Genomic DNA, 18,554 nt, shown 5'->3' with positions numbered 1-18,554 from the left:
CGGGCGATGCGAGGCCGTAGTACGGCCGCCGCGCGTGCCGACACTTTACGCGCTAAACTCGTGGTAAAACATGCCTATTTATAGCGAATGTAGGCGGCAATGGCGTAAGCGACTACGAGAGAGGCTTTAATCACCGCGCCGGTCCTGTTAATGCAGACCGATTTACGTAAAACGTTTTCGCGACGATACGCGTGTTTATCGAACGTCGATCTCCCGTCATAGAAGTTTTCGCTCGCGCTACAACTTTTATCGAAAAGGCGGACGTTACGGCTACTCGTAGCCTGTAAAAATTTTTGAATGAACCGCTTGGCGTCGTCCACGCGGTCGTACGTGGGACGTCGATCGATCGCTGCTAATCGGGAAGCAATCGCATTAAAGCTCGAACGTTATCGGAACGAGGTCGAAGGGCCGACTCTATTCACGGTACTTTGCTTTGTGGCGAAAGAGACCGGAGAATAATCCGACGTAGAGAGAGAAGGAGAGAGAGAGAGAGGGGGAGAAGAGTCGATGTATCGAGTCGGGAGACGAGACGAGAGTGCGCAGATTGCGCGAATGCGGTTGGATAGCCGCATTTCGAGTAATTAAAGTAACGGTCGCGGTGCGTTTGTAGTGCGTCCGCAACGTAGAATCTCCCATCTTCCCTATTCTTTTTTTCTTATTTTTATCGATCGACAAAGGGCACGGAGCAAATAGCGTGGGCGTCCTACCTAAAATAGATCTCAAACGAGAAAGGACGGATTATTCGTGCATGGACGAATTCCTCTTTCTCTTTCCCTCCCTCCCGTCCCTCCCGTCTCTCTCTCTCTCTCTCTCTCGACGCGCGCAAGCGAAACACCGTAGGAGAAGCTTGTTACATAACGAGCTACGACATTTTATGTAATTTCTCGATTCTGCGCGTCTGCGCGTTTCTCGGATAGCTCGACATTGCCGTTTTCTCGGGTACGCCATCGGTAAGTAGAAATCTCAGCAACGTGAAATATATATGTAGATCGATCGGAAAAGTTTCGGAAAAACTCGATTTCGTTTGGAACGATTGCAACGATTCGACTCGGAAAAAAGAATCTCCGGTTCGAGCATCCATACAATTTCTTCCGCGAAACGATTTGCGCTCACGTGGCCGGTCAATTCGCGGACAAAGATCTGCGCTCGAAGTCACGAGGCAAACCATTGTCACTTGGAAGAGTTAAGAATGGAGGAGTAGGAAGGAGAAGACGGATGTCGCGATTAGGGAGCCGCTCGCGAAGATTCTCGACTGGTCGCTCGCTTCGCGACGCTTCTCGCTCGTTATAACGTCTCGTCTCGGGACAGTTGGAGAGAGAGAGAGAGAGCGAGAGAGAGAGAGAGAGAGAGAGAGAGAGAGAAAAGAGAGTGCGCGCTGACGTCGATGATAAAAAGAACGAGGAGGGATAAAAGCGAATAGGCTAGCACGTCCTGGCACTAACACCGTCTGCTTCTGGCTCTTCTTATCTGTTTCCTGGCGCCACGACACCCCCTGAAAACAGAATCAATTTTGATCGTCGATTAGGAGGATCGTTTCCTCCTGTCATTTACGTCATCCAAAGATACACCCTTTTGCTCTCTCGTTCTTTCTCTCTCTTCTGTCTCGTCACGGCGATAAGTAGTACATTTTTCAAAGGAGATAACAATACCGAAATTCGATCGAAAAGTATCGTACATAAATTTACGTCGAAACGTACCGCTCTTGAAATTCCTAGCAATTAATGGTGGAAGATGGAGACACGATAGTCTCCTTTTGTCGGAGAGGAAGTACACGCGGATATACTTGATTACCGTTATACGTCGTAGGCCGTTTCGACGCGCCACGGAAGCCACGTGATAACGCCTACTCGCTTTACTTTCCACCGGGAGTTTGTATATCGCACGGACGAGGGTCTTTTCTCTTAGATCGAGAACGTTGTGAGAGGGTGCCGAGTACTTTTCCTTCTCCCCCTCCCTTCCCCCTCTCATACTCTGCGAAAAATAAATGACCTTGCGTGTTTTAAGAGATAGGTGTCTTTTTCCTTCGAAGAACGGCGTATCTTCTCCTATCTTCTCCCTCCCTCCCTCTCTCTCTCTCCATCATACTTTTTTTTTATTCCGAGTTTTTCGTTCTTTCTTTCTTTTTGTTTCTTTTTGTTTTCTCTCATTCCATCTTCTTTCGCGTGCCGTTAAATTTATGTCAGTGTTTTTGTTAAACTTCTTCTCCGTAATAAATACTGAAAGCTCTCTCGTCGCGTGAAGCAGGAGGACTCGGTTTCGGGCGCGAGAGAAAAGAGGGAGGTAGAAAAGAAAAAGGAAGGAAGTAGCGACAAGTGCGTATCCATTAATAGTGCGTGTCTCCCGTGACACACGATAAATGCAAATTTGGGAGGGAAGCGAGCATGAAAGCGACGGTACCACGTGGCGCCGGACGGAAGAAAGGGCCCGAAACATACGCTATCCTCGCCGAAGGGACACGCGACGTCGATGTGTCACCTCGCCGACGCGTCACTACCTTTGAAATTCAAACTCGTTCATTTTTCTTAGAATAGGTCGAAATGTATACGTGTCTGTTGCGTACACTGTTTGTGCCTGTTGCGTATGTAACACACGGCGTACGTATAAATACGCGGTACAATAATATTGGAATATTTGGAGCAATCGTCGATGCGTGACATTTATCGTTCTTACCTACGCGCACCAAAGCCGGTATAGAGTTTGCACGTATCTGGTGGTGAAATGGAAACAGGACCGTAGGTGTCTGGTTACCAAGTCGACGACATAACCTCATTAATCTCCCTTTCCAACTCCCGTCTCACCTCGAGGAACCTCCCCTTTTTCCCTCTGCTTACCGTTTATACGAGCTCGAGAGTCTCGACACGTTCTTCTCTCCCTCTCGCGCGCTCTCCTCTCTCTCTCTCTCTCTCTCTCTCTCTCTCTCTCTCTCTGTGTGGAAGTAAAAGACACGGTATAGCGACTGAAACTCGCTCGCTTCGACGTGGCACGAGCCAAGACGTGGTAGAAATAGTTCGCCATCCGTAAAACGATTTAAGTGTTATTCCGAATGTCCCTTCTTCTTCTTCCGCTTCTTCTCCTTCCATTCTCCGCCATGGTCGAGACTGCTTTTCATTGTAATTCCATCTCATCTCCGCTGGAAGCTCGTCGATGCGAGAAACGCGCTTCTTTACGATCGGTTTCTCTTCCCTTTTTAGTTTTTGTCTGCCTCCGGCTAAGTTATGGTACGCTATGGGAAGTTCGTATTTTCAGAGCGAAGAGCTCGTCGAGAAGGACCGCTTCGCACTCGTTACTTCGTTATCGTTCGGTCGATCGCCGACGCGAGACCACAACGCGCGTTCCCGACGTTTTAATCTCGTTCGCGAACGCGATTAATCATTATTTGGTCCATGTAACGGCAGCCGTCGACGTTGCGAAACCGAACGGTGTCTTTCGTGAAAGCTGCGCTAAGACCGTATTTGGTCGAACATTGTAACGCACTTGGTACTTACCGAGTGTCCGGCTACTTAGGTTCGTCCGGTAAAGCGGGTCAAGGTAATGAAACGTCGTCAACCGGCAGTCGTGAAAAAAGTCAACGACGAACGCGGCCAAGATAATAGTCGCGATGCGAAAGCGTAAATACGCGACAGATGGGAGACACCGTCGGCGCGTCGTTCTGAAATAACAACGCTCGTCGTTTGTACAAGCAGGAGCGCATTTGCGTAATACGCCGGGTGGTAAGCAGAGCTTTACCCCGGCTCCGAGTAAATCCGACTCAAAGGCGTGTAGCTGGACGAAGAAAAAGGAAAAAAAAGAGAGAGAGAAACGCTTTGAGTTCGTCGAGAACTACGACACGGCGCGACATGGCGCAATCTTCTAATAGGATAACTACGTGTGTATGCAGGCGCATCGTTTTTAGGCGACATTTGCCAAAGAGCGTGCACCGTTCGTTCGCGCGCGTCAAAGAAATTCAATGGAAATTGAGGTAGATGGAGCGTTGAAATTCGTCGCGTGCGCTATGGAACGCGTCGCGTCCTGGAGAAGAGGTAAAGAAGCGAAATGGAGAATAGAGAGTGACGCGAATGAAGGTAATGCGTACAGGGGGCAGAGAGAGAGAGAGAGAGAGAGAGGGAGAGAAGAATTTTCTGTCGCGTCCGGTGTCATACGTGCGCGCGAGCTTGCCTGCGTTCGCGAGTTCGCGCGAGGACTAGATGGGACACCGACGATGACCCATTCGATAAGGAACGAGCTGGAATAACGACGTCGTTGACCGTTGCACTTACGAATCCAGAGAATGCGAGTTACGTTCCTATCTACGCGCTTCTCTACGGAGAATAGCAATCGCGTCTCGAAGAGGACGAACGCTCATCGATCGTTCGCGTTTGCGTTCGCTTCCTCGAAATTTGCTTATTCCTCTTTTTCCTCGTTCGCTTTAATTATTCCACGTTTCATTCCGAAGGAAAAGATTTCGCCTATCGACGATTTTTAAACGACTTCGAGGAGAAGGTCGCGCTGGCAAATTTCTTTCGGGAAGCGATAACTCTTCTAATCGGACGAAAGATGAATTAGTTTTGGCAAAGAAGAAGGTGGAGGTAATCGCGAATGCATGTGCACGGACTTCCCGTTTCCGTCGACGTATGAATAAGAAGAAGAAGGAGGAGGAGGAGGAGGAGGAGGAGGAGGAGAAGAAGAAGAAGAAGACGGCGGCGGCGGCGAGGGAAGAGGAAAGAAAGGACAAAGTCAAGCGCCTCGACCCGTGCAGAAACGGAAGTCAAACGGCTCGGACAGCTTCGGGATCGTCCGTTAAACGCGATTTCTTCGCGATTCGTACGCGGCACTTCCGGTTTCCGGTTCGTTAGACAATCCAGGATCGTGCATCGTTCGTTATCCTCGACGTGTCTCCTCCCTTCTTCCTCCTCTCATCCTACTTCTTTCAACCTCGCTAACGGCATGGTTCGACTTGTTGCTTAAAATTTATAGCGTGCCATTGATCGCGCGTTTCTCCTACGATCTACGATCCTTATGAATATTCTGGCAAAACGGTGTCGGTTACATTCATTTACTTCCGTTAATCATTTTTATATAGGTACGAGTTCGATATACGGTATCGGCACGATTGGCAAAAGTAAATCGAACCGTACGTAACTTTTCAGATAAGCGGTTACTTATTCCCTACAAAGAAGAAACGAGAGCGAACGATCGATGTTCAGCCATATTTTTTCATCGCGTCCAACGTTTCCAGTATTTTTTCAGATTCCCTCGTCGTTAGTAGAAACTGGAGGGAAGAACGATCGGAAGAAAATTTCAATCCTCCGCTAGATTTTCCCTCGGAGTCATAATTGAAAGCGATCGGTGTGTTATCTCGTCGGATATCCTGCTCCGCTCTTATTCTTATAAATGGGAGCTTTTGGCTCGAGTCTGGGCCGCTTGCAAGGGACTACTCTTCACGGTCGGCCGCAATCTTTGAGAATAAAACTCTCGAGTGATCACCGATCGAGGAGAATATCTCTGTCTCGAATCAGGATTTCTTCGGAATCCTTGGGTCCTTATCGCCATTCATCTCCACCCGTGTTCGGCTTCTCTCTCTCTCTCTCTCTCTTCTTTCGTCTGGACCTTTTGAAAAGCAAGATACTCGTCGTATCGCGGTCCATCTCCATTCATCGGCACACTCGACCCACAATTTTCGTTCTTTCCGTCGTTCGTTCTCGGATCGTTGTTCGACGAGGCAGAAGTTTGTGCGACGAAAACCCATCCTCTCTGTCGGCTCTTTGATTTCCCTTGTACTATCCTCGAGGCATTTTGTTGGAATATAGATATGCATTAACATAGGAAAAGCCGATTCCTCCCAATCGGTTTAAGGTATTTCTCCGAGGGAGCAGGTATATTCGAAACGTTTTTCAGCTATCGGGAGCATCCTTCGAGATGACTTTTCCAACTTTATCGTATTTCCGTAAAATTCCGCGAGTCTGAACCAACGGAAAACGGATTATCGCGTAGTTGTTCGTGTTCGAAATAATGATGGACTCTATCCAACTCGCCGTCAACGAACGACCTCCGCAGTTCTACCTCGGATCATCGTTCGTTTCGTCCTAAGCCCGATAAAGAGAAGTAGCGAGAGAAAGAGAGCGAGAGAGAGAGAGAGAGGGGGAGAGAAATCCCTTGATTTCCAACGAAATAATGGCCCATTCACGGTGATACAGCTCCGATGACCCCTTCGTATCGTAGCCCTGCGATTTCGATCTCGATTCAGATCGACGAATCCGGCTAGCTCGAGAATCATCACCTTCGCTTGGTCGAGGGAGAACTTTTTTTTCTTCTCTCATTTCTTCTCAGCTGCGTTAGATCCTCGGAATTTGAAACGGTCGATTTCACGATATAAAACGTTCAAAGAAACCGCAGAGTCCGTGATAGTAATCCTGCGAAAACGAACGTATTCGCTCTTAAGATTAATTTCGTCGACACGACTATACCAGTTCTCTATGAATTTTTTCGTCGGATGAATCGCCTATGGATTTTTCGAAAAATCTTCAAAATGATTCCCTCGGAGAGAAAAATCGCTGCGTCGATGAATAAATTATAAGATTCCCCGAACCGTTGGAGTAAAGAATTAGAGTAAAGGATAAATCATAGTTTATTAGTGTTCGGATAATAGTCACTATATCGTATAGTTAGATAACGATAGTACTCAATAATGCAGGGAGTGTAGTACCTAATCATAAATACGAGAAAAAGAGAAATATCCGTGCAGAGATCCTCGAACGAATATATAGATATATATTCCTAGCGAATGGTCGACTATGCCGGTGGGCATGTTTTCGCGTTTAATAGTGCCGCCTTCGTCGGGCTCTTTGAAATCAGGTTCAAATCCGTTAAAAAGGTAGGCCCCTGTAAGGGCCTGTTCGCGGAACGAGTCTCCTTTCATCTCCGTCTGTCTGCTCTCTCTCTCTCTCTCTCCCGTCTCATCCTTTTATCCTTCCTTCTCCGGATCCCTAATTGAAACATTGCCCAAACCCGGTGGGGTCCGGTGTGAACCAACCTGTTCCAGGAATCGAAGAGAGAAGAAAAAAGAATTCTAGCCTCGGACAGGCTCTTCTCTCTCTCTCCCTCTCTCTCTCTCTCTCTCTCTCTCTCTCTCTCGCTCTCGCTCTCTCCTTTTTACCGGTCGCCTTTCTCTCTCTCCTTCGCGTGCTCGGGAAAAAGAGATTCGGCTATCGGTGGGTCCGAGCCGCGACGAAGAGAGAGAGAGAGAGAGAGAGAGAGAGAGAGAGAAGGAGTAGAATGGTGGTAAAAAAGAGGTGGAAGAAAGAAAAGAAATAACTTACGGTCAGGAATGCGTCGCACCACACACAGCGATATGCTTTAGGCTCTCGTAAAGCTTCATTCACAGCGGTTGCGCTGTCCAAGTTTGAGAATCGACGTAGAAAATAAATATAGAAAAAAAGGAGATTTCATTATTTCGCGCAATGTTGCGCATCGCGCTCGCAACATAGATGCAGCCTTGCCTAGAGAGGAAGGTGGGTGTCAATGTTAGAGCATCGACTGCTATAAACTCGACGTGAGTCATCGAATCGAATATAGCGTCGGTAAGTTTTGCAACCGGCCTACGTAATGCTTCACGGAGTAGCAACAACGTATCGATCACGTCGTAGCCGCGTTCCGTGCTCTACGAAATTACTTTCACGCGACGCTCGGATTTGCAACATGGTTTCCATATCGTTCTAATAGCGGCGAAACGAAACGGCGGAAAATAGAAAATAAGGAAAACTTTGCGTTCTCTCCGTCTTTATCTCCTTCTTCTTCCCGGCAACATCGTGTACCGAAATTCTCTCGCGCGGTAATCGGCATCTCAAATCGGATTTGTTACGGACGCGAGTCATTGCACCGAACGCGACCTGAATTTTCGCCCTAACGACGTCGTCGTTCGGAGGAGTAACGCTCGTCGAACTCGCAAAGGGGAGAACCTCGCCCGTTGGCATATTTTACGAAGAAAGATAGACAATGGGAGATACGCAGAGAGAATCGATACCGATGATCGGAGATGCGAGCGCGTAATAACACGGCGGTCGCGCGGTCTCGCGGACTCGTCGTCGCCGGGAGGTCCTATTAACTCGTCGTTGCCGCGCTCAAAGTCCTAAATCCCGCGAAATAACAGGCGAATCGTGTTTCGCCGGCGGTTGGACAGAGAGGAAGAGGAACCCCAACGATTTTTGAATTATAAATTCGCGCGGAAAGAACCGGTATCGGTTTTCACGCTGCGATATCGAGAACGTATGCGTAGGGTCCGGGAGGAGAAAGAGAAAGAGAGGAGGTATGTGGGCGCCAGGCCGACAAACAAGAACCGCAACGGCGGCCGCCTACATCCGTCTCGCGGTACAGCATTCCTTACTGTTTTTCCACCATCGAGATGAATTCCACCCACACGCGAGCACTGCTCCAACGCGCGCGCACCTCTACGGCAACGAGGAGGGGGAAAGAGAGATCTCGCGGAATCTCGTTTACGAGCTGGCTCGCTTGATGAACTCCCTTATTTATTTTCGGATCGGGTTGCAGCGCGGCTCTCTCTCTCTCTCTTTCTCTCTCTCTCTCTCTCTCTCTTTGTCGGTGACGACGGTGAACCGGGCGAGAGAGCGAAGCAACGGGAGAGACGGCCGGATCCGGGCAAGCGTTCGTTCGCCTCTCGGCTACTACTCGAGTCCAAGGAGACGGAACTTTGAAGGGTTTTTGAGACGACGCGAGCTTAGGAAGCTTCCTCGTCGAGCAAGAGGCTCTCGCGAATTCCTAGCGAGTTTAGGATTTGCTCGGTCCTCGTAGCGAGATAGAATTAGAAATATAAAAAGAGACGGTACTCGAGAGATAATTTCTTTCGTAGAAATTTCACGTCGAACGAAGAAAGAAATGATTTTTCTTTTCGCGACTCTCACCGCGATAGAAAGTACGAAACGAGGCGATCTGAGAACCTCTGTGTGCGACGATAGAAAGGAAAAAAGATCCCAGCATTGTTCGTACTTCCTTATTATGAGTGACCGGTAGTCGACGGGACGAGCCACATAGCCACGGACGCTTTTGTACGTCACTTTAGGTCGCGCGATCGACGAGCTTGAATGGAGAGAGAGACAGAGAGAGAGAGAGAGAGAGAGAGAGAGAGAGAGAGCGAGCGAGCATATGGACGTGGCTCGACGCAACCCAGACGCGACAGCGGAGAACGCGTAGCCGACACCCCGGAAAACGCCCCCGCAACCGTTGCCTTTCTAAAGTCGGAAAAATCCTGCGAGCGCCTTTTCCCACGCGGTCGCGATTCGCGTCGACGCCCACGCGGAAGTTGCTCTCGATCGGGATCGGTCAAGAGTATCGAATGTCCGTTCGCGAGAGAGAACGAATGCTCGACGTTTCTCCGATTATCGCTTTAGAAATTTGAAATAGGAAAGTGACATTTCGGTTACACCCTCTTTCCGCGAGTTCGAACGAACTCTCCTTCTTCTTCGTCGCTGCGCTTAATTACCTCTACCTGGTCGTATTCTTCCGACACGCCCAGCAGCGTAATTCCGTTGGCCTCATCCTAAATCTAAAATACGATCGCGCGTCGTACCGTCTCTGTCGCACGCGCGCGCTCGCGCTTTATTGCGAGATACTCGGTGCGCTATGATTACCCGTCCGTAGAGATCGCATTAAGCGATATTCAAATCGGCGTGCACGCGTACGCTATTCCCGCGTCGCTGCCTTGCGTCTCCGGGTTGCGAACGCGAAATCGTGGGAGCATCCTGCGGGCGTCTCTCTTTCGGTACTTCGAGTTTGGAATTTTTCACGGACTTTCCCACCAAATTCTTCTCGTTGGCGGCCTCTCTCTCGCTCTCCCCCTCTTCCTTTACCGGCTCGTGAGTCGCGACAACGCCGCTCCCGGAAATTGACGTTTCCATTGCGTAATAGCGGACTTCCGCTTCCCCGCGAGGAATGACTTCGTCCGGTTTGTCGCTTTTCTACGACGGCCTCTGAAAAATCGAATCGAGTTGAGAGATGGGACGAAACGATTAGAGCGAACGCGATCTCTCGCAGAATTACGCGAATCCTTTTACAAAACGCGGGCCGCGGTGCTCCCGTAACGCAAAACTCGCGCGATCTCACGCGATCTCGCGCGATGAAACGCGTCTACCGGAAGTCCTCGAGTTAAGCGGATCGTTCGCACGAGTTTGCGTCAAACGCGGCTCCGCTCGACATACGTTCTACGCTTGCACTCGTTATGAGAACTTTGCTTTTCTCGTCTAGGTCGAGAGTCGTATCGAAAATAACGAAGAGTAGTTTTTTCTTTTCTTTCTTTGCGAGAGAAAATGCCATCTCTCTCTCTCTCTCTGGTCGAAGAAGGGCGCGGCGGCTCGAGAGATTTTCTTCGGACGAGGCGCGTCCCTTCGGTCGGCGTGTGCGACGAGCGTCGCGCGTGCGCGAGTCGCCCTCTGTCAACGCGTGTCCTCGCCGCGTCGCGCCGACCGAGCTATTTATCATGTCACGTCATTCCCATGGAACGACATGTCGTACCACGAAGCTCTGCCGTAAAACCGCATCGTGCCTCGTCTCTATCCTCGTCCCGCTCGCCTCTCGGCGACCCTCGTAAATCTCGAAAGGAAACGCGCGAGATGCAAAGACGAGACGCTTCGATTTCAAACTCCGAGATAAATTTTATCGACGAGCGCATGGGAATTTTAGCTGTAATACTCGTCGAAATTTCTTCTCCTCCGGAGAAGGTTCGACGTCGAGAGAGTTAAAGGTGGAAAGGAAACGCGAAAGCGGGAGAAGGAGAGAGCCGAGCTTGCGAAACAACGAACCGCCACGAAAGTTTGTTCGCGCTAATAGTTCGAGTCGTTGCGTTGCCAGGTCGCGAAGTAAATTTTTATTCGAGCGAGACGGAAAGTCGTTCTTTTTCGTTCCTACGCGGGATCGTTTTGTTCCTTTTACCGACGCAATCCGCCGGCGTTACGCGATACAATATAATAATCGTTGGTACGATCGTGCGAGAATCCGTCCAAGGATTTTCCTCTTTCGTTCTTCCTTGGAGCTGTAGTAAAATGCGTGCTAACCGTTCCAAGGCCGGAACGAAGGCACCGACGACCTTCGGTATGAAACATCGTAACGATTCGCGGTGAGTTAATGAAAGAAGAAAAAGAAAAAAGGAAGGAAATCCGGTAAGAATAATTTCGCGCCGTTCGTTGAAACCTCTAAAACGCATTCGCGTGAGATAGATCGTATGCAGGTAGGTCGACGTAGATACTCGCACACGTACGAGCGCGTGTAAATTTATATATAACGTATGGATATATCGCGGTGGAAAAGAAGGAAGGTTGGGAATGTGCGTGCGCGTATTTCTCTCTCCCTCTCCCTCTCCCCGCATGTGGGTAGCGAGCCGTGGCCCATTGATAGCCCGCAGACCATTCATGGATCCGCGGATCGTGAGAGGAAGTCAACGTCGACGCATGCTTTCGCGTATAGCACGCCAACGTGTGCGGGCTCGGCATCGCCCGCGTAGGTGTGCGCGCGGCCTTATTCGTAAACGCTTTTCGCGTTTCCGATCGAACGCTTTCGTCGGAATTCGTCGAGCGCGTCGTCGACGTAACGTCCTCTTTCCGTATATCGGCTTTAAGCTCGGATACGAGAGTAGATCCGAGATCGGCGACGAACGCAACTCGGTTTCTCTTCGACGGATAGGCGGGGGAGAAGGTCGGCGAGCGACCCGGAGAATCGGACGTACTCGAAGGTACTCGGTGTTAAGCACCGAGTTCGTTTTCTCGATCGATTAAATCGGTAATTAAAAGCTCCGACGCTAGCGATCGCCGACGAGTATGCAAAGGAGGAGAAGCCCGACGCGAAAGGATTCAAAGTGTCCCGATTGGAAGTCATTGTGGTGGATGGTCCTTTGAACACAAAGGATCCTTGGATTCGAAGGACTCGTCCTCGAGAGAATGCAGAGGCGTATCGCGATACGTGGAAAGATAGTCGAGAGGAGAACGAGAGGAGGCTCGATATATCGAAGAAAGAAATAAGAAAGAAGCAAAGTCGATACGAATCCTCCTTTGCTATTCGCTCTGAATATTCCGTTTCAAAGTCGTAACGAGCGGAGGCGTGATATCCGTAAAGCCGTAAAATCGAATGACTCTCGGCTCGAGAACGCTCTCCTCCTGCCCACCTTCCTCGTTAGCATTTTTTACGTCCATATCGAAAGCTCCCGCTTTTTGTACAATCGCTCAAAGTCGCTCGGTCTGTAATTTTCCCTTCGTGAAAGCGGATAAAATTCCGTATATCTTGGCTCTCTAATTTCACCGATCGTACTTACACCTCGCGGGTAATCCTTGTCAACGTCGACAAAGCGTACTTTTTCCAAATGCTCGACCAGGGTGCGCTCGAGCAATCGAACGATTACAAATTCTAGAGTCTGTCTAGTGCCCGTCGCGTTGCATAATTTTCTCTCGATCTCTTTTCTACTCGAACGTACACGCTCGTAGCCAAAATTCCGACGATGCGTTTGATCCGACGAAAGCGTTCCCGCGGTTATTACGAGGGCAGTTTCTTTTCAAAGTGAAACCGTGGACGAGAGGGGAGACAAAGGAAGAGAGGAGGCAAGACGCTCGATAGGCTCATCGAGAAGCGAGCGCTCGACCTACAGTCGAGCTTAATTGCTCCTAATTAGTCCTGCGTCAAGTTCCATCGGATTCATTCTCTCGTTCCTCGTCGTTCTAAAAATAACTTTATATAACTGGACATGCGATCATTTTCTTCGTTCGGTGCGAGAGGAAGATAAAGACGAACGAGAAGGCTTCGAGACCATTTTCTCCAAGATCGATCAAGAATCGGAAACGGTCGAACTAGGAAATTAGGAAAGACGCGTTTGTCCGAAAAAGCAGAGGCGTTGAGAACGGCGCGACGTGCGTCATAGGGCGGAGGATGGCTGTACGGACGGAGGAGGAGGAGGAGGTGGAGACACGTACAATGTAGCACGCATGAGTCACTCATTCATGCCCGACTCGGGCTGCCGACCGCGGGCGTCGCACGATTATGCAATGCGGCAGTCGGCTCGCGCGGGTGTAAACGCGTCTCTCTCTCTCTCTCCGCTCGGAAGGGAGGGAGGGAGGGAGTAAAAAAATATACACGCATTTATACGCGTTATTCTCACGCTGAGAATTGCCAGCCTTAAATAAGAAGTCAACGACGAACGTAAATTTAAAGAATCTTGTGGTTCTGGCCGACGCGGGAAAAGTTTGAAACGATCGTAAGGGACGTTCGTCGGAGCACGTTCGAAAAGATCTCGATATCGTTCAGGATCGATCGATCGCATCGGGTTACTCGCCGTGTAAAAATAAAGCGCACGAGGACGTACGGCTCGGCGAATATCAAGCGAGAGCGTTTATGCGGGATACCGTCTTCGCGACCGCTCGTGCGAGCATCTTAGGCGATAAATCTCGCGGCGATCGATTAATCTCGACCGTAGCTTTTTTCCAGAGCCGGAATAACGCGAGTACGTAACGAGACGTTATTAAAGACCCGTCGTAAACAGGATTTCGTATTTTATTTGGCGAGTGCGCCGAGAGTAGGACGTACGCGTATATCACTGCGCGATGCTACGTCAAGAATTGTTATGCCTAATCATTTAAACGTTGGACATTAAACCAGCGATTTATCAAGCGGCATCGGTCGACTTTTCTCGCGCTCGATCTTCGTCCGAGTAAACTCGCGAGATCCTTCCTTCCACCGGTCGACGCGATCTCGAACTCGGGACTGTTCGTCGAAGAGCGTTCGCACTCGCTTATCCGCTTCGGCGAAACATTGACTACATTTCTTTCCGAGAAATAGATCGACGACCCTTCGCGAAGGGTGGAATAAGTATCGCCGTTGGTACGGGGGAGTGTTCTCGTTGCAAGGTAGATAGAGCTATTGTGGGCTATTTATGGTCTCGACACCAATGCATTTAGAAAGTGGTTTATCCGCGACGATGGGGGCATGACTCAACCGTTCCTTCGTTCGTTCGTTTAAGCGGTATTAATACCTTTCCAGAACGGCGTACGAGCTGCCGTGAAAAGAAATCTCCTCGGTAGCGCAACGATTCCTTCGCCCACCTCCTCGTCCGTAAAACACCCGATTACGTCGCAAGTGGATCGTTGGAAAAGGAGTCAACCGCGAAAATCGTCGTTTGCCTTTCCACCGGGAAAACCGAACGATCTTGCGAGGATATGTCGCAACGACGGTTACCTAGCGGAACCTCAGAATCTTTCGATATAGATATAGAATACCGAGCGGAATAACTTTACTTTTGTTCGCCGGTACGAATGCTTTTCTCCACGAATCTTTGGAATCTTTTCGCTCGCTATTAGGTTAGAATTCTTTGACAAATTTTCCATAAGAATGGAAAGAAAGAATGGAAGGGAAGAAGCGTCGAGAACGAAACGCGAACAGCGGCTGAGTAAATTCGAACGTTGTGAGAGAAAAAATGCGTGGATCTCGAGTAAGAATCGTTAACGACGACGAATTATCTACGAAAATCGTCCAACGAGAATTACCGTAGACGATGAGACGATCGTTCGCTCGAAAACATTTTGCGATTCGGCGCTACGTTAGTTCGACGATATTTGCCTTTCGACGCCGGAGCGCGCCGCTCGGTCTTTGTCCTTTCCCTTCGTGGGAGGTCTTTCATTTCGGACAATGTCCGAGGGAGAGCGGAGACCTTGCTCGCGTGCAAAGCTCGCGCCGGAAGACGACCGACTCTCTTTTACTTTTTATCGCGAAAGTTGTACTCGGAGTCCCGATACGAACGAAACCAACCTCGATTGGGGTCTCCTCGAACTTTTCCAACGCTACCCGAGCGGGAAGCGCTTTCTTCCCTATAATCGTACGGAGAAAGGACGAAGAAAAGCTTTTTCTCTCGTTGGCGTCGTCGTAAATAACGCGAGGCGGCTAAGAAAAGTAGAGGATCGCGCGAGAAACGAACGATGTTATTACCGCTCGTTAAAACACTAGGAAGCGTCTCTTTGAAAGCGGCCGATGCGTAAATGCGTACGCCGAGAGAATTCCGTTAAACCAAAGTCGACGCACCGTCGCGCCGCCACCGCCGTCGCCGTCGCCGTCGTCGTCGCCGTCGCCGTCGCCGTCGCCGTCGCCGTCGCCGCGAAATTAAGCAACGCGATCCACGATTGCGTCCACGCTCGCCGCGACGATCGTATAACGAGGTTTCACTGAACTAGTTTCCCGCGATAGTGGTGCAAGGATACGACACACATTCGACATGTAAATAAAACGGCAAAAGATACAAACGTACGTACGGACGAGTATTCGAAGCACGTTCCGTTCTTTTTTCAACATTTTCCAAAGATTGTTTCGACGAATGTCAAACGTCAAGGGCAGATCTTATCACCGCGATCCTTCCGAGAGAAAAGCCAAGATTTGTACCGACGCTATTTCAAAGGACGATCCCGATACGTCGGAAAGAACGAAGCCCGCGAATGACGCGAGCACGCACCGCCGACGCGACGCGCGTTTCTCGTCTCGTCGGTCCACCGTTGTTTCCGTCGGCGCCCACCGATAATACATTGTCGTCCGCTAAATCGGTTCCACCTGGCCTGAATAATGCCACTAAAAATACGTGAACTCGCTTTTAGAAAGAGTCTCGGAAGCTCGAACGGGGTCTCTCTTCGTCGACGTCAGGGAAAAGGCATTCTATACGATTGGTCTATGCGACGACCCAGCGCTGTTTATTTAAATCGGTGAGATTACGTCAGAAACGAGGTAGATATACCGTGTACGGTTGAAAAATATGGAAAGCGAGAAGAGAGCAGGCAGGGGGGAGACAGAGAGAGGCGCAACAAGTTCCCCCAAAAAAAGAAAAAAGGATCCGCTCGTTTGACCTCCCTTCCTCTTTGGCTCGACGGCTACCATTGAACTCGAAACAAAGGTCGCTTCTAACAGGTACCAACGTAGACGGGCTAAAGAGTCAAGGATGCGAGCGCGTAAGCGACGGCAAAGCCACGAAGAAAGGAAATTTTTCTCACGCGCGTACGCGCGAGTACCCAGACGCTCGACGTTGCGTTCTCTTTCCAGTAAATCGATCTCTTCTCGCTCGTCGATCCGTACATAGGTGTGCGCGAGCGTTCGCCGAAGAAGGGGAAGCATTTTCATTCTCGCGCGCGTGGCGCTAGTTCTTTCTTCTTGCTCGAGTTGGGAGTCGAGGGAGGATCGGCAGGAGAGAAGAGGACCGTCTTGTTCTTCCACCCTGTTAGCCGGGGTGCGAGAGCACGCGACTACCAGACGGCAGGTGTTCGAGATTGTTGCACCGAGCAGATGTTGCCGCCGTTCTCTCCTCTCGGCCTCCTTTCCTCGATCCCGTCTTCGCACGCCCTACTACTCCACGCTCTTTCCCTTTTCTCCCCTCGACCTCCTTCCTCTTTTACTTCCATCCTTCCCTACCGTTCTCTTCTTGCAACGGCTTCTTCTCCTCCTCCTCCTCCTCCTCCTCCTCCTGCTCTTTTTCTTCGTTTTCTATGGAAGGGAAGAAATTCTCGCGACGTAGTTTGGAAGAGTAGAGAGAAGTTTGCCTTTTCAATAGAAATACCAGTTTATTCTACGCCCTACCTCGGCCAATGCCGAAAGCCACGCGCCAGCGTCGAAAAACGGACTATTTTACGAGTCCCAGCGAAAAGAGTATTCTTGCGCGTTTCTAAGAAGATCGACCGTTCGTTCGTCTATGCAAAACGATCCTCGTAACGAGGACGATTCTTTTTCGGTATCTTCCAAGGTTTGAAAAGAAGGCGCTTGCGAGTTCGTTCGGTCGTTTGTTCGGTTCTTAGACTCGGGGCACAAGGGCTCGAGCGAACGCACGAAACGGACAATGGAAAAGGAAGGGATCCTCGGGAAAGGTGGTGCCGTGGCCCGAGGAACGAGAGAGAAGAAAGGCCTTAGCCGGAGAGATAAAGGTGGACCGTTGTTCGAAAAAGTTTTTCGACTCGCGCGCATCTGCCTCGATTCGCGCTCGTCACCCTCGGCGCGTGCCTCGGCCCGACCGTACCTACCGCGTCTTTCCTCGAATTCCTTTGTCCGAGGCGGTCCTTTCTCCTTTGGTCTACGGTCGTGGCATCGCCACGAGTTTAACGATTCCTCCTTGATTCGTCGTTCGTTTAGGAGATATCGCGGAGCAGCGCGTGGCGCGATCACGCAAACGTATCGTTCGAAACAGGAAGACGAACCTCTCGATCGATCTTCGAAGATCCCCTTCGTGGATCACGCTCTATTAAATCCAGAGCCGCGTACTCTTGGGTAAGATTGGAAAGTGGTTCCGCGATCTCGAAATATTTTCTGGTCGGCCGAGTGAATCGCAAGCAGGCAGATTCCTTGGCGTTGCGTTCTTAGAAATTCGCCGAGTCGTCCCAACTCTACGCGAGAAAGAAAGAGAAAGAAAGGAACGAAAAGAGAAATGTGCGAGAGCAGGCGATTAGGAATACGATCGATAACGAACGGATCAAAAGAGCATAGAACAAAGGTACAAGATGTGGAAGATACGTGGAAACGTATCGTAGCGGAGAACGGAGTAAAAGAGAGACGGATGGATTCGACGGGTGAAAGTTTAGATAATGCGTGGGTTCTCAGACTAGACGATGGAGAGACTGCGTGCTCAACGTGGCACGTTGAATCCGTCGGCGGTGGGAGGCTGTCGAAGAAAGTGAAAGTGTAACCGAGAAGAAAAGATCTCGCTCCTCGCGTCCTTTGGACGTTTTCTTCGTAGCAGAAAGACGGCCGGACTCGAACGGACTCCGCTTCTTTCCTCCTTCGAGTTTTTGCAAATTCCTCGATCGAATATCCTACGGAAGATAGCGCGGAGAATCGAAGGAATCGTTACTCGGTGCCTTTAGAAATGTATTTTCTTCGAAAACGGGGTAAGAGAACGAAACGACGAAGCGTCGAGAGCGATGCGTCTTCGTCAACGTCGTAGCCGCCGCTCTCGACGGATCGGGAGACAGCTGTCGCAGCCGGAAACGGCGACATCTTGCGAATGTCTCTCGCTGTTCGAAGAGCTCGTTGCGTGACTCTGGCTATTTTTCACGCGGTTTCGATGTCATCGACTATCGCTCTTCTCTCTCTCTCTCTCTCTCTCTGTCCCTCTGTCCCTCTTCGTTCCAGAGTCGGCCACTTTCTCGAAACTTCGCCGAATCGTAGAGCGTATTAGAAAAGCGAACAGCGAGGAGTTGGAATGAAAAGTTTACGAATGGACGTCGGCTCGACCACTCGATCGTTATTGTCGATGATTGGAAGGATAAGAGGACACGCGTTCGTGTCGTCGTCGAGTTATTATCCACGTGGCTCGTAGCCCGATGTTGACGATTCTTTTACCAACCGGAGGAAGCTTATTTTCCTCGTGGAGAGGAGGGGACAACGTTTACGAACGAGAAACACGATCTAGCGAACGATAGCATCATCGGCGACATCTTGTAAACGAGCCGATGTGTTCTCGATGGGAATAGAGAGGAAATGGTATAAATAAGCAAATGTCGCGTGACCGGAATCATTTTCCGCGTTCGTCACCGTACGACCCGTGTCATCCCCGTCTCTTAACGAGACCC

The 18,554-nt window shown here is 50.0% G+C and overlaps 1 protein-coding gene across 3 annotated transcripts in view; it reads left to right on the top strand.

Annotated features, from left to right (window-relative positions):
• The window catches only part of LOC127068913 (3-phosphoinositide-dependent protein kinase 1), a 148,851-nt gene that overhangs the window by 51,833 nt on the left and 78,464 nt on the right, over positions 1–18,554 (top strand). The window lies entirely within an intron of this gene.

Source organism: Vespula vulgaris, chromosome 1 (genome assembly GCF_905475345.1).
Source record: "Vespula vulgaris chromosome 1, iyVesVulg1.1, whole genome shotgun sequence".
Classification (NCBI taxonomy): domain Eukaryota; kingdom Metazoa; phylum Arthropoda; class Insecta; order Hymenoptera; family Vespidae; genus Vespula; species Vespula vulgaris.
This window is presented reverse-complemented; position numbering and strand designations above follow the sequence as displayed.